Raw genomic sequence first — 17,231 nt, 5'->3', positions numbered from 1 at the left:
TCTCGTTTTCTGGAAGCAACATTTGCCATATACCATAAGCAAGGAGTGGAGGAATGTTCTGGGACATGACAAATCTGTACACCGTGCAGCAATAACAAAGTACCACTTGAGAGTAAATTGCTGCCACAGTGAGCAGAATCTTGGACAACTAACCAGTTACTACCACACAGAATAAAACCATGCTATCATGGTAACTTTGCAACAGGATTCAGCTTTCTGCCCACTTCACTACACCTATAATAATACTGAACTCACCTTTACTTCAAAGCACACTTTGCCTTTGGTGACACCATGAGTAGTTCGACACCCAGCCCAGAGGAATGCAAAGCCTTCCATGGTAAGTGGGTAAGCAGAGTGGCCATCTGGAGCAACTTTCATATTCAAATCGCACAGATCTGTTAATGGAAAACAACAACACATAGTGTGTAAAAATTGTGTGCAGGCGTGTGGGTGGATAGTAAGTTGTCTGGTGTGTGTGTGAGGTCCACGGTGTGTCGATTAAAAGCGGGTGTGTGAGTCCTCGGTTAGATGGTATTAAATCATATGTGATACGATCAAGGGGAATGAGTCGGATGTCGCTAATATTGTTTCTGAGATATTGGCAAAAACAGTGGTCAAATTTTTTATATTGTTTTCAGCCATTGATAAATTGCTCATAATTCGGTAACCAGATGTCCGATTTTGATGGGGTTTGCATCAAAATGTAGCATTTGTAAACTGCCAGAAAATGATGTAAAAAACCTTAAATTGAAAATTACAGACATGTGACTCTTTTTTCTTGATCACGTCACATATGCAGAATAAGGTCATCGTTAAGGTATTTACTAGGTAAGTGTGTGTGTGTGTGTGGGGGGGGGGGGGGTTAACCAGTAGCATATTTTCCCTAACAACAATCCACCTCAGAATATCCGTCATCTTCACTGTAGTTTCAGAAGCAGGACTGGACATCAATGTTCTCATCATAATGGATTGTTATTCTTAATCTCTTTAAAAACACATTTTGACCATTCTGGTACTATTGTTATACTATGCAACGTGAGGAGCTTGTTATATGATGGCCATCCCTAAAATTGATATGTCTAAAAATAAAACCAATACTTACATTTACTGAGCACACACTGTGTCTCTGGAATGCCATCATCTTCTTCCATGTGTGGTGCTGGAGGGCTTCTGGGAAGGCAATTGGAAAACACAAACACATGTAAATTTAATCAAGTGAGCCAAGAAATGATATTCGGCCAACTCTGTCCTTGCAACTTCCGGAAGGCACTTCACTTTACAATAAAATATTTCCTTATGGAAATTCTACGATAGTGTTTTCTTCGAACACAAAGTAATATCCGAGCCCTAACTCACACTTGGACCTTGAACTTGAAGAATGGAATACAGCTGCGCATGCAACTCAAAGGAAACCCACCACCACAGGCTATTGTCCTATTTATATCCCTTGTAATAACAAAACTTGTGCTTTTATTGGCAATAGCATAACATGGTTGCTGCTTAAATCCACATCAGAATATCCAATATCTTCACTGGCTTTCAGAAGCAGGACTGGACATCAGAGTTCTCATCATCAATGGATTGTTGGCAAAATGGACCATTATAGTTCAATAGTGTCACCAGCAGGTTCAGAACTATTGTAGTGCCGTATCCTCAAACTCAGTACAACAAATGGAATGTTCAGTACACCCTGCCTTCCTTTTGAACCTTTTCATGCATGTACAAAGTACAATCAAACACTGCATAGCGGGATATTTTTGTGGGGGCTAATTTTCACGGTCGAGCAGGCAGCCACAAATTTTCAACTCCGCAAAATTGTTTTATTACACATAATACAAAAAATTTGAATTTGGTAACGCAAATTCAACACCCACAAAATTGTCCAGAATTGATTAAAATTAGGAAAAACTAAACCAGTGAAAATAATAAATAATAAATATAATGACAGCATTTGTAACTTTCAGGAAATGAACAATATCCTCAAAAGAATCATGCAACACTTTTAGATTAAAGTAGCACTGTCCTAATTTGCAATAATTTCTGACATATTCAATTTTACCTTCCTCTCCTGTGTGGTGAGCGATCACGATGTCTGTCGTGTCCTCGTCTGTCACGGTGATCTCGGTCTCTGTCGTTAGTCACGCTTCCTGTCCAGTCCGAGTATTTGTCGTCTTTCCTGTCGTCTTTCCTATCTTCTTTCCTGTCATCTTTCCTGTCTTCTCGTCTGTCCTCTTTCCTGTCGTCTTTTCTGTCCTCCTTTCTGTCCACTTTTGTATCATCTTTCTTTTCATCTTTCTTGACATCTGAAATACAATATCAATCCCAATTAGTGACCTGTGCTAGATGTCACTTTGTCAATGTGCAAAGATAATAAGGAGAGGATCTAGCAAAACATCCAGTGTATTGTTTGAAAAGAAGTTGAACTGCAATCAATAAAATGCCCGCATTATTCATGAACAGCTGTTAAGTTTACCTACTCGGGACACCAACCCTTAAAACCAGCAGATGCTTTTACAAAACAAGGAGCTATTTTCGAAAATTATAATATGTTAATTTTTTTTATATATATATAGCAGATTACACAGGGTAGTTTAGTTATAAATTCATAATCATATATTATATTCTAGGGCTAGGGCTAGGTCTAAACTTAAAATTACCAGACCATCAGAATTGTAATACCTTTTAACCTCCCAAAAGAAATATTCAACACCAATCTATATTTAATAATTTGGAGGTTGTCGCCAGACAGTTTAGTGATGAATGAGCACAAATCAATTGTGAGTGGGACCAAGACTCACTAAGCTGCAGCTACTGCACTATCGTGGTGGTCTGTAGTCACCACGGTGGTGGTTGCACATCAATATGGTAATTGTGCGACAAATAAGAATGAAAAGAGAATATCAGTAGTATGTACAATGTTTTACCTTCTTTGGTTTCTTCTTTTGGCTCCTCTTTGACTTCAGGTTCTTGTTTAACCTCTGTCTGTTCTACAGCAGCTGGCTCTTCTACAGCGGCTGGCTGTTCTACAGCAACTGGCTGTTCTACAGCAGCTGGTTGTTCTACAGCAGGTGGCTGCTCTACAGCGGCTGGCTGCTCTGATGTGTCCATCGTCTCTTCTTCCTCCTGCTCCTGCTTCACCTCCATCTCGACTGGTTGCTTCACTTCTTCCGGAGCTGCTTCAACCTGTGGCTGTTCCTGCTCTTCCTCCGCCCGGTTCTGCCGCTTCTTGCTCTGGCTCCACAGATGGTTCCTCTTCCATTGGAGTTTGCTGAATAGGAGCTATCGCTTCCGGCTCTAGAAGTGGGAAAGAGTCCAAGTCATCATCGGCTCCTAAGAGTTCTGGAGCAGCTCTTTCTGCAAATTGTTGTTCAGCTTCAGCTTCATCTACCTCGGCTTGATCAGACTCGGGAAGAGCTTCCTGTTGTTGCTGCACAGCATCGACATCGGTACCCTCAAATTCACCATTGCTAATATCCTCTTGAAGGGGCTCTGTGTCTGTGTCTTCGTCATCCTCCTGCTCAACAGCTTCCTGGGCAGGAGATTCCTCTTCCTGAGCTTCCTCTTCAGCAATTGCTGTCTTGAGGCGGTCAAGTAAGACAGCTTTTACACCTTTCGTCTCGAGACCCCTCTCCTGCAGTTCTGCCCGCAACTCGGCAACCTTCATCTTTGACACGTCCATGGTTGATGGCTCTTCAGACTGCTCTCCGTTTTCTTCTGCAGACTGTTCTCCGTTTTCATCTGTACATGTGAAAGAAAAAATGGTCACTGTTAATGTAAACACTAGGCCCAGTGGGCGTAATAAGGTCATAATCAGGTGTAGTTCTTTTATATCAACTCTACACTAATTTCCATGACAATCAGCATTATTTTCCCCAAATTGGTTCAAAATTGCTGATTTTCACCACAACAATTTCATTTCCCCCCCCCCTCAAAATTTGATAATCTACAAAATATTCAACAAAAATTGGATTGCATTATGGTATACAAGGGGGCACACAAATGATCAAACCTGCATCATAAGAATTTCAAATTGATTTCAAACAATTCCCATTCAAACTTGTGGGAAACTGAAAGTGCATGATCACAGTCTGGAGCAACCAGGCTTTTTTAGAATACAATTTTTTTTCAATTTCAAAGTCCGATGTTTCCGGACGCAACGTAGCAAAGCGAGTTGCAAATTTTAGTTCCAGTATTAGATTTAATTTACAAAAAAATATACCCCCTCAAAAAAAAAAAATGTTGCAACCCAGCTGATGTTTTAAGCTAAATTTATACTCCACCGCAGAGCAACTAGAGATTGGTTTCTTAGCCAGTGAGGTACCACACTTTTTATTTTGACATTTTGTCTGAAATGAAATGATCGAATTTGTTTTGTACCCTGTCAATAAATTTGATCAATTTTTTGTGCGTCTGTGATATTCTTGTCGAACGCAATAAGTAAGGGTTTATAATTTTATTGCGTCCTAACAATAGTACATGGATCGAATCCATGGGTTCCTACAGTCACCCATGGATATTAACAGGGTACTGAAAAGCACTACACAATGTCCACATGATCAGTCATGGGTGGGTTTGTTTACATTGCATTAATTCCCTCAGAACAGTCAATACAGATTCCCAACAAATAAAACTTACCTATATCATTTTAGTTGCCCTTAAGGCCAGAGTAATGGAAGACACATTCGTCCACGCCCAAATTTGAGATTTCTTGATATTTATCAACACTAAGATGTATTCTTTCACTTGAAACTGATAAAATATTTACTCATATTTTTGTTTGATTTATTTCACTCTTTTCAACTCTAAAAAGTCACATGGCTCAAGACAGCTTAGTAAATTGGCGGGAAATAATGAGTCATAAATGCGAATGCGTAATATTGTGATTACGCAAGCGATTCGTGTGACGCGGCGCAACTCTGTGCGTATGTCCAATGCAGTCAAGGCGCATTCAGTATGTTGTTAACGCCAGCAAATGTGGTGTAAACAAAACAAAAATTTGCAGTCAAAATGCCACTTAGATTTTTTAATTATTTTGAATTTTGGCGCACTGAAAGCAGACATTACAGATTCATTGGTGCAAAAAGATGCATATTTAGACCATGCACCAGATACAGCTTTTACAAGCGTGAAAGTCTTACCGTTTTAAAATATAAGGACGTTTTTTGCATAATTTTGACATTTTTTTACTAAAACATCGATTTCTACATTTGTAAGAGTTCACTTTTGACAATATTGCACGATTTTTGTGACAAGATAACTCGAAAAATATCATGCAAGCAAAAGGTAAACTTTTTGCACTATCGTTTAGAGTACATCAAAGTCTAGGGAAGGTTTTCTCATTTTTTCAAAATATTTGTTTCAAACAAAAATATACACCATTACGTGCAATTTTTAGCTTAATAGAGTGACAAAAAAAAATTTTCACATGTTTTTTCAATATTTCGAAAAAAAAAAGGACGAATTTCAAAAAAATAAAAAAACCTTCCCTAAGTTCATATCTCTTCTTGATGAAAAGCTCACTGATTTTTTTTTACTCCTAACAGATTTTTTTCTAAGTTGTCACAAAAAAATTTGGGTAAAAAGTGAATTTTTGTGATTTTTTCAAAAACTCGAGATTTTTGAACAAATCTGACGTCACCATGAGATTCCTTGGCTCATTTCCTTTCCAAATATGTAGAGTTTTATATACTTTGGACATACAATTAAGAAATAATGATGCTCGAAAAGGTCCATGTTCTCTCCCATTACACTGGCCTTAATAACTCCAAATTGACAAGACATCGAATTCTATCACACTCGGCAGTCCACGCTTTTTAATGCGTGCCAGACTGCCGGTTCGAAATTCTGAAAATTGGTGAAAGCGTGGGGGTTTAAACTTTTTGGGTAAAAAGCGTGGAATGATATAAAGCGTGGGATTAAAATAAAAAGCGTGGGGCTTTTTCCAACTTACAGTATATTTTTATTAAATGATAAAATAATCATAGTTCCAAGAAAAATCACCAAAACTCGCACACCATGTCGCAAGATAGAAATTCCATTTGATGCAGTACGAGTGTCCAGCGCAATGTATCCTCCCCGGAAGCCCTGCCAAAACACATAAGTCATATGCAAATGTCCAATTTTCCATGACGTGTTATTTTTCTTTACATTGGTCGTACATGAGTGACGTCATTAATCATGCATAATTGATTGAGCGAAGCAGCACGGAAGAAGTAGGATATAGTCGCTGAACACAGCACACGTCAAGGTTCATGACAAGAACAACATTTGAACGCCATAAAAGTACAGTTATTCATTAAAATGCTTATCATACAGTACAGTAGTAGTTTTTCACATATAATTTGCATCAATGTACACATATTTGTAATGTATCAATTTAATGTGAGAAAAACATCTGACTCGCACGTGTGAAATAGGTGCAGAATTCAGCGTATTTGAGTACTTTGAACCAAATTGAGTGCGACTTTGTCAATGTTTACAAATAGCGGAAAAAGCAAAAAGTGGTGGGGGTCAAGAATTTTCAGTATAAAGGGTGCCTCAGTAAAAAGCGTGGGGGTCAGGAATTTTCAGTATAAAGGGTGCCTCAATAAAAAGGGTGGGGGTAAAATAAAAAGGGTGGGAGTCAAACCCCACTGCCGAGTACCAGTATGTCTATTTGCTCAATTTCATATCAAAATCAAGGAAGACATGGTTTCGTTATTTTATAACAAAATAACATGAAAATCACACGTCACAATGCATTTCTGGTCATTGCAGCAGGCCACTTGAGGTAATTAATATTGGTACTTGAATGGCATGACTTAGTGACTTTCTGCTTTGTAAGACTGACAGTGTTGTAAACTTGATTGCATAACATTAACATTAAGATTGCCAACTGATATGTGATATCCTTTGTATTTGAGCTGCAAAATTATGGGATTAGTTTTGCTCGAGAAGTCTAGCCAATTATTTGCTCACCGATAGCTTCACATTCTAGGCTAGAGACCATTTTTATTGCATTCAAAATCTAGTCGGATTTACTGAAGCATGACGGCCGATCACGAAAAATGTTGCTCAAATAACACTTCAGCAAAATTTTAGACTGTCCAAAATAGGCAAATCTTGCTCAGAACATACAGTTGACTCATTGAAATAACTTTCATCCAAATTTCAACATTAACAAGACAAGACATGGGCTGGCTTCGATAAATTCGAGACAAATTATGGTGTAAAAAACAAGGTCGAAACAACTTTTTGAAAACAAGTGAAAACGGCTATTTTGCTAGGAAGTTTTCGTCTCAAAAAACAATAAAAAAATTATCGGAGAAGCAAGAAACATACCTTCATTTAAGTTCATAAAGCAGCATCACTCCCGTCACATAAAAAGATGATCAGATGAGTGAAAAGTGGCAGAAGTTGTGAAATGTGGGAATTTTTTTAAGAAAAATTGCGTCTAGCAGTAAAAAACTGTCAAACACGCTTGAAAATGCTTGATACGCGAGCATAAATCACCGTCAAAACGAGCGTTCATCAAGCGCTCGTGCTACCATGCTACTGCTAAGCGAAAGTTTTGGAGTTTGCATTGACACTGTCACCGGTTTTGCATTCATGATTCAGGAATTTCAGCTCAGACAAAAGTCAATCTTTTACTTCAAAAATCGTGATAATAAAAAACATGGATTTTGGAACAAAATAAAGCTTGCCTTGTTCGACGAAATAAAAGGTATGTTTGTGTAGAGCTAAGCTAAGTTAAAACATGTTTAACCTCGATGCAAAAGTTTAATTTGATAAATACGTAATTTTAACCATATACATAGCTCGGGTACGGGTAGACTCGCTTGCCAGTCCTATATATGGTCGCATGTCACAAATAGGTCACCCAAAAATGGAGCAGCCGTAACATGAAAACGCTTTTGTCACACTTCAAGTTAGGTTTATTCTAAAAGTATAATACCTATTGTAGGAAGTTTGGTGTCATTTTGTAGATAATTATGTTCTTTTTCAAATACAAAAACTCCCAAGTCAATTGGACAACAACTTTGAGATTTATACCTCAATATGTAAAGATGTATCAATGGAGCAGCCGGGTCGGGGGAGCCGGGTCGGGGGAGCCCCATAGGGTTATACACAAAATTATGAAAATATGGCAAACTTCAAACCTTTGTATCTTAAAAAGTACAACTAGCATGGACCTCAAATTGCACATATATCATCCTGGATTGTAGATCTACTTCATAGTAGATCAACTGTAACAAAAGATGTAACTAATAAATTAGCTAATTAAATGCTAATTAAGACATTTTTCCCTATATGTTACTGTGCAAAGTGTGCATTATTATGCTCCGACATTTCTAAATGGTCTATCTCTTGCCCAAGTCACCCTGCTTATTCAAAAATACACCTATTTTTAAGGAAATTTGATGAGGAATTCAATTTTGCTATTAGTTTTAGTGCCAGAAATTGAGGAAAAAAGTTTTGATTGATAAATGTCATAAAATTGTAAATTTTTTTTTACAATTTTGACCACCTCTGTATGTTTAATGCAAGGGATACCCAACTTTTTCTTTCTAATTTGTTTGAAGGACCCATGCAAAGACTTTCTGAATGCATATTTATTTTGAGCTACATAGCTTTCAGAAAAGGAAAATTTGGGAGTTTGTCATGACAAGAAAATGTTAATTTTGTTGTTGTTCCACCCTGTATATTTCTTACCCACCCTGTAAATGATGTTGTACTTTGTTGATTTGGCATCCTTGTAATATAAGCTTTCCAGAAATATATACTTATAATGGTCTAAAATGTATTCATTAAAAGTTGTGTTGAATTGAATCAAAATTGGTGATATTTTTCTCATTTTACATCATGTTACACAAAGGATGACCAATTCGTGACATGCGACCATATACGCCGTACACTATAAATATTTACAGTAATTTCTTGGCCAAACTGGAACACTATAAACGCTAGTGGCTCCGCGATAAACACACGCGAATATAGCGTGGTACAGAAGAAAGCATACAGCGCTACTTACATTGCGTACACGCTTAATACGCTACAAGGACGCAACGCACATGTTCCAGTTTGGCCAAGAAAATACTGTAAATATTATAACTATGTATATTGAGGACTGGCTTACGCCATTTTGGATGTCAATGGGAAATACACACTTAACGATTTGCGCCGGTTAGAAACTTGAAAAAAAATCTTTAAAATTTCATCAATGTATATAAATGTGGTACCAACTGTATTTTCCCGTTCAAACGCGTGGGAAACTGAAAGTGCATAATCGTGACTACAATCAAGGAAAAAAGTCCTTGGAACGCTTGGCACACTCTGTCGAAATTCCGTGCAGAATTTCTTATGTTCATGGAAATGACCTATACAGTACTGCTCTAAAGTCTAAGAAAATTTCCACGCAAGACACGATCGTGGTTCAGACCACGATTGCCACGAACACAAAACTGCGTGCCCGAGACTCGCGCCTACTTTGCAGTTTAAAAAAACGATCGTGGCTTAGCCACGCTGCCTGAGCCACGCAGCGTGTCCCGAGACACGATAATATACCGCTGTCGTTGAGCTGAGAAATGAACTCCGAACGCCCGAAAACAGCCGCGAAAAACGGCATCTTAAACTAACATGGTATTCGCTATAACGGTACGGTGCTGAATGCCTGATTAATCTTTCACCAAACTCAAAGAACTGCGAGTCGGCCTACCGCATAAAAAGGCTTTGCATCATGTCAAAAATAATAATAATCGTTGCAAAGTTATGATGAACGAATCGTGGAACCCATTGAAGAACAAGTCTCGTCATATCATGGACCTTTACGCATTTTATATAGCAAACATTAAAACCACGGCCGATGAATATTTTGTCCTTTTAACCCTTATCATGCGTACGTACGAGACACGGTGTGTGAGCATGTTTTATCACTGTTTATTATGAACGCAAAGATCAAAGTCGGAAGGCCATTTGTTCATACAAACATTACCGTACTGCACGAATGTCTATCAAAAAAGGATACAGTAATTAGGATTCGAATTCTCTTCCTTGCTATTTAGGATTAATATTGTTATAATAACAATATTAATAAATTTGCAAGGAAGAGAACTGAATGTTTGAGTTGATCGGCTGAAAATGTCCGAACCGCTGCGGCGACGGCTCCCCGTGCATGCATCGGACATTTTCCATCATCACGTTAAAAAAAGCCATCCCGTTTTATAGGAATCATATGAGATGTCGGTTTATTTTTAAGTTTCCACCGTGAATCCTGAATCATAAACACTGCAGGAGATTGTTTGTTTCATCATCGTCATGCACTTACCTTTTCATCGAGCCATCATTTTTTGGATGATAGATAAATTCCCTGAAATCAATTTTCGAAAAAAGTATAGGCCTACACTGGTAGCTTAATAATAGGCCTATTTGTTGGTTTTCCGTTCCATTTCCATAATGATCTATCGCTGTATTGTTGCCGATTTTAATTCCTTTTTCTAATCTATTCCAGGTATATCTTCCAAGTTCGAAAGACCGAAGCGGGGACCCAAGCTTGTTTCCCATCATGTTCAAGATTTAACATGTATGCATGCATGGATCAAGACAAGATTATTATTAAGACCAGTTTGTGGCGAGTTTCAAACACATTTAGTTTTGGCGATCATAGCAATGCAGTGTTTCTTTTAATAATATTGGTGAAAAATGAAAACTCGCTTGCTGTCTCCCTCCTCCAAGTCTGAGCCAATAATAATCCACCATGAACAAAATCATATTGACATTATTAAAAAAAAACCAGAAAAAACCCAATATGATAATTAGGTGAACGTCTATCCTTATTGTTGTGCCAGACATCAGCCACGTGGTTAAAACTGGATGCATACTGTATGTTATGTTGACAACATTCCTGAGATAACATCAACCGTTGCCATGGTATTGGATGTGAGACAGCTGGTTTTGGGGATGCACCATTAAACTATGGGGGGGGGGCACTTCGTGTCTTTCTCATTAAAATGTTGTTCATGTTTTAGATGTACATATATGTCGTGTTTATCTGATAGCAACGATCAAATCATTCTAAATTAGTCTATGAACAAATTGATTATTATAAATAATATGCCTGCAGAACTTTAAAGTTGAGCGCAAAATCTAAATTTTTAACTTTAGCGCTCATGCACGTGAAACTGAGTTGATGTACAAGATGTTATGGTATATGGGTTACTGTGGGCATGAGTCGGGTGCAGGGATGGCCAGAGGCGGCACCAATTTACCATGATTTATCGTTCTAATTATGAACAAATTGATTATTATAAATAATATGCCTGCAGAAGTAAAGTTGAGCGCAAAATCTAAATTTCTAACTTTAGCGCTCATGCACGTGAAACTGAGTCGATGTACAAGATGTTTAGGTATATGGGTTACTGTGGGCATGAGTCGGGTGTAGGGATGGTCATAGGCGGCACCAATTTACCATGATTATCGTTCTAATTATGAACAAATTAATAATATCAATATATGCCTCCAGACGTTAAGTTGAGCGCAAAATCTAAATTTTTAACTTTAGCGCTCATGCACGTGAAACCGAGTCGATGTAGCCTACAAGATGTCTAGGTATATGCGTTACCATACTGTGGTCATGAGCCGGGTGTAGGGATGGTCATAGGCGGACCCCAATTTACCATGATTATCGTTCTAATTATGAACTAATTGATTATTATAAATAATATGCATGCAGAAGTAAAGTTGAGCGCAAAATCTAAATTTCTAACTTTAGCGCTCATGCACGTGAAACTGAGTCGATGTAGGCCTACAAGATGTTATGGCATATGCGTTTACTGTGGGCACGAGTCGGGTGTAGGGATGGTCAGATGCGGCCCAATTTACAATGATTCTTTTTTATGTAAATGTTTCATTTGTTTATTATTTATAATTATGTACTTGCAACATCAGCGCGAGAGAATTGAGATTTTTTTTTCTACAATGCGGCCGTGAGGGTATCCCTATTTCGACCGCGGCATTAATTAATATTGCATATAGAGTCCAGCTCCGACATAGCCTATATTTTTCAGTTATTTTGGGCAAACCCTACACCCAATGACCCCGTTTTTTTAAGTAGCCTACACTGAATGACCCCCTTTTTTAAACACTTAGTCCTCAAAATCGCTTTTCACATTCTCGAGCGCCGTGGCTCAAATAATCATGGTACAAAATGAACATTGGAGTCGGCAAATCCCGGTACGTCTCTGTCTCACGCCAAGCAATTCCAAAAAGTTGACAGCCCTGTTATTATGCGCTTGTAATTTTACAACTTGTTAAAACTTGATTGTAGCAACATTTTCAAGAAATAAAATCAAACCATTACTTTCACGACAGGAAACCTATTTGTGATTTTAAATCAATTAATTATGATGTAGAGGTATCACCATGTCGAGAAGAAAACATCAAATAAAATACCACGACGACAGGCGGTTGCGACAACACAGGAAAATCCCCATCTAGTGCATACATGTATATACTTGACCCGTTGATGACCTATAATAGTGGTAGGAGCGAGCGTGGAACCATGTACCATGTTTACCAGACGAATTGGCGCCTACACAGGTGTGCATGTGGTCACAATTAAAAGTCAACATCCAAAGTGACGGTGCGGTGGGGTGGGGAGGAGCTTTGATAATCTACATGTTAAATGATTGATGACATATGTTTTGATCATCAATTAGGGAACAAACCAAAAGATCGATGACGTCCTATAAACGTAACTAGTTTCGTTTCTCAGCCGACCCCCTCCCTCCCTGCCAGAAACGTAATAATGAAATGTTGAAAATTTTGACGTAATAATAATAATGACACATTCTTCAGACCGATGTTTTTGTACAAACGTAATCGAGTATTTTTACCCCCTCTAAACGAAACTAGTTTCGTTTATAGGACGTCATCAATCTTTTGGTTTGTTCCCTTAAAAAATATAAATCTGTCATCTGTGCGTCTGAACTTTAAAAAATAAATGATTTGAAGTAAATATTGATAAAAGTTGATCAACCCAACCCGAAATTTATTAAAGTGAAAATAGGGCTGCCATCCCTTGCATAATTACGCAATCACCCATCATAAAAATTGGGAATTTACTAGGAAATTCCGTTCTTTTGAGGGAGCACCAGTATGATACATTTTGTATGTGTGCAGTTGGCTTCACAATACACCAAATGACCATATAAAGCAGAAAATTTTATGAGAAAAAATATTGAAATATATGAGACATTTTGCAATATTATGATTGAAATCGAAGTGAGATTATTTCCAACACAAGCTCGTGTATTATTTAATATTCTTGAATAATATACTAATCAACGTTGGCATGGGGAATATATTCATATAAAATTTATTTATTCATCAATCAACATCTCCATACACATCAAGTTAATAAGCAGAAAGTTATAAGAATATTGACAAAGTATAATGGTAACAATATATAAATTATAGCAGTTGTACGCTGTATAATCACTTCAAGTTTTGGCAACCTTTTTTTTTTTCTTTTTTTTTTTTTGCTACTTTCAGCCACTTCTTGACAATTCAGGTCAATTGTAGCCCCCCCACATTCCAAAACATGCCAACAAAAAAATGCCCGACTCATATTTTGAGCCCCCTCCCCATCCCCACCCCCAAAGTTAAATGATGCGTCCCTAACATAATTCTACCACCCACACGTTTCTTTGCAATTGCTTACGCTCGAAAAATCCCCAGGGTCAAACGTGTAAACAAGTGGGAATTTCCGATCGTATTGCGCATGGGAAATATTTAATAAGCCCCATCAGTTTATACAATGTGAATGTCGCGAATCATATAATTTGTTTACAGATTTTTTACGAAAAAAACCCGGATGTTTTCCTAATAATGTTACTAGGCCCGTTTTCTAAAGAAACATAATTATTGGCGACATATCAGATTTACTACAGAAAGCAGCAAGAAGAAAGAAAATGATATGTAAAATACGCATGAAAATATTAAACTTCAATATTACAATCCCGGACTTGAGTTAAACAAAAAACATACGCAAATTTAGGGGGCTGGCATTTTCTTCGGAGGGAGAGGGTCACAAATTTACAAAAAGACGGCGTCAATAAAATTGTGACCCCCCCCTATTTCGGCAACAATTTTTTTTATGACCCCCCACCACCGATACACCTTACCCCCTAAACAAGCTAAAATTGTATTGAAATCAGTCTTTTTGAATAAAATAAACACATCGTGTTTGGTCAACTTATGACTCCCTATTTTAGGTCATCAAAAAATTTACCCCCCCCTATTTATGACTCCCTATTTTAGGTCATCAAAAATTTATCCCCCTATTTTGTACAACAAATTATGACCCCCCTCTAGTATATTTGGAACACACCATCCCAGACCAACCCCCCCCACCCACAATCACACGTACATACCCAACCAGTCAGTATAGCAATTGGTATAGCCACGCCCCGCTCACAGGAACATTAATTAAACCAAGGGTTCACCCAGCGGTCAAATTATGTTATTCATTTACTTTCTCACGGCCCTAACTTAGCATGCATGCAGCATTGACCTAGTTTACGACAGTCATGCGTGCAAGAGCTGGGGATTTCCCCGGCGTTGTCATGGTTGTCGCAAACATTATCGCAAACAATATTTAATCTCGATGGAATTCTGGTTGTGCTTGGTATTGATGTGGTGGCTTGGTACCATATACCATTCTCTCTTTGTCTCTCCCACCCTTCCCTCACTCCAATCTTAGTATAAATAAACAAAAAGTCAAATCACTCGGAGATTGCGATGTAAAAATAAACAGGGATTTTTTTTTTAATTGAAAATATTATTCTTTTGAAAATTAAAGTGTTTAAAACATGTAAATTTTTTTACAATTTGTACGGTATGCTACAGCAGCATTGATTTACAGCTGAAGGTACGCACCATTAGATATTGTAGGAGGGGCTTATGGGAATTATCTCTGGGGAGTTATAATCAGGCAGAATTTGGGGGAGGGGGGGTTTGCATCCGAATGTGGCGGAATTTTTTTTTCACGGCGGCGAAGTTGTATTTTTTCTAATGTATACCTTTTACAGAATTGGGTAGGGAAATTTTTATTTATTTTTTACTCATCAGTGAGGCATTTTTGTTTTCATCTCACTGGTGGGCAAAATGTCATGACATAAAAAATGCTGGGAGTGGACATATTATTGTGTAGGGGCGCACCATTTGATTCTCGGGGGGGGCATGGGATTTTTTTTTTTTAAACTTCGCCCACTAGTGAGACGAAAAAAACTTCGCCCACTAGTGAGACGAAATTAAAATTGAAAAATAAATACTTCGCTGCCGAAGGCGGCGAAAAAAAAAAATCAGAAAAAAAATTCCGCCTAACCTAAACCCCCTTGCCCCCCCCCCCCGAGAATTTAATGGTGCGCCCCTTAATACATCATGCATGTCCCAGATGTCCATGTGTGTACGATGTGCATGATATTTTTAACCGCATTTACCACATTCCAGAGATATTTTTATACGCGGTACGACTGTTGTATTTGGCTATTATTTGAATAAATATAATTGGTCTTTCGGCAGAAATTATGACAATGACAACAACATAACATTCAATAAATCAATACAGTCTGCAGGATGATCTTTCCGGGTGCGGTCTTGCAAGTCCTCGGAATCATATCTTGGCATGGTGCACTGGGTTGTTTGGACCGGGAGCTGCCGGCCGCTTGCGCATCCTGGGCTGAGGCCTGAGGTTAGTCACTGAAGACCGGGCTGAAGACCAAGGGTACTCATCCAGCTTCGGTGCACTTGGCAAATAGATCATTTGGATGTACAAATCTTCGTGCACTTTGCGTTCAACACTTAACAGGTGTTTTAACTTCTATTTGAGTTGAAACACACAATCGGCATGCATAATCTTGAACATTGCACGGGGAAATCTAGAGCCGGGAGTCCGGGACCTAGAGATTGGGTCTCTGGATTTCAAACTTGAATTGGAATGAACTTGGAGTGATATGCTTTAAGCCCTATACTGGAATCATGCTGGAATAAATCAAAAAGAGGAATTTAAAACGGCGAAAACAATATGAATGGAAACATCACGGACGTTTACAAAATGGATAATTTTGAATCTTGTTGGGAAAAAACGGACGACAAATAATTGAAGGAAATATTACACATTGTAGCAAATGATTTCAGGAATATAATTTATTGAAGCCGGGGCAAATATGTTAAATTAATGGACTTGATAATAAGGTAAGATGCTGTCATTCAAGCGGTCTCAAGAGTCTGAAGTCGCGGATCGGCGCGGCCAAATGAAAGAAGATTTGCACGTAATTTTATTATACAATTTATACAGTATATCGATCGCATCATAATAATATCAGCAGTAAACTGAAATAGACCCTACTTGAACTTGACCCAATTAAATTAAACAGGGATTTTATTTGCAGATAGCTATAAAAATTAAGCACTTGACTATATGGATTTTCCAAGTGACGAGTTTTGGGGGACCAGGGTTCATGATGAGTGAAATTGACGGCCGTTTTTTAAAATTCCAATAGGTCTACACCGGCAAGAACAAATCCCGCAGAAAAGAAAGAAAAGAATATCCAACAATAATACAATATAACACAATGTGAACAATTCTACAAATAATTGTTAGCGCTTTTAAATACTAAAAAGTATTATCATTTAGTATAACGAAGCGAAAGTCCGTCCGTGGATGAGTTGAGACATTCTCAACGTGCGGAATCTACGGAGTTCCCGAATCGAAACACGGACTTCATATAAATATTGTCGATCCAAATATTGGTCGATCAACGTACACGGTGTGTATTTTCTCATACCCTTTTTGATATACCAAAATTCATGTTAAATTTGCCGCGTGGCGTAACTTGGACCAATGAAAAGCACCCCGTGGCTGAGCCACGATCATTGTACCACGAAAACGTGCTTATCGTGGCTGGGGCACGATCGTGGCTGGGGCAGCCGGCAATATCGTACCTAAGCCACATGCGGCACGCTCAGACACGCTGCCAATTTTCTTAGACTTTAGAGCAGTACTGTATTGTGTTTGGGAAGAAACATGACATCTACAACAATGATTTACCCTTCCCCTCTCCCCATCAAGCAATGTTGGAACACATTGGGGAACCGCTGAAGACATTGGCAGTTCTCAACATTGCACGGGGGAGAGGGGGTGACAGTTTTCCGTTATTTACACGCAAGCGTTCCAAGACTTTTTTCCTTGATTG

At 38.3% G+C, this 17,231-nt stretch overlaps 1 protein-coding gene and 1 pseudogene across 1 annotated transcript in view; one reads left to right on the top strand and one right to left on the bottom strand.

Annotated features, from left to right (window-relative positions):
* The window catches only part of LOC140156537 (uncharacterized), a 33,228-nt pseudogene that overhangs the window by 15,412 nt on the left and 585 nt on the right, over nucleotides 1–17,231 (bottom strand).
* The window catches only part of LOC140161028 (uncharacterized), a 125,355-nt gene continuing 123,852 nt past the window's right edge, over nucleotides 15,729–17,231 (top strand). The window contains exon 1 of the mRNA XM_072184599.1: nucleotides 15,729–16,230. The gene's annotated coding sequence lies outside the window, so the exon portion shown is untranslated. The remainder of the gene's footprint in view (nucleotides 16,231–17,231) is intronic.

The sequence above is a fragment of the Amphiura filiformis genome, chromosome 1 (genome assembly GCF_039555335.1).
Source record: "Amphiura filiformis chromosome 1, Afil_fr2py, whole genome shotgun sequence".
Lineage (NCBI taxonomy): Eukaryota > Metazoa > Echinodermata > Ophiuroidea > Amphilepidida > Amphiuridae > Amphiura > Amphiura filiformis.
Note: the sequence above shows the minus strand (reverse complement) of the source record. Positions and strands in the feature narration are given on the sequence as shown.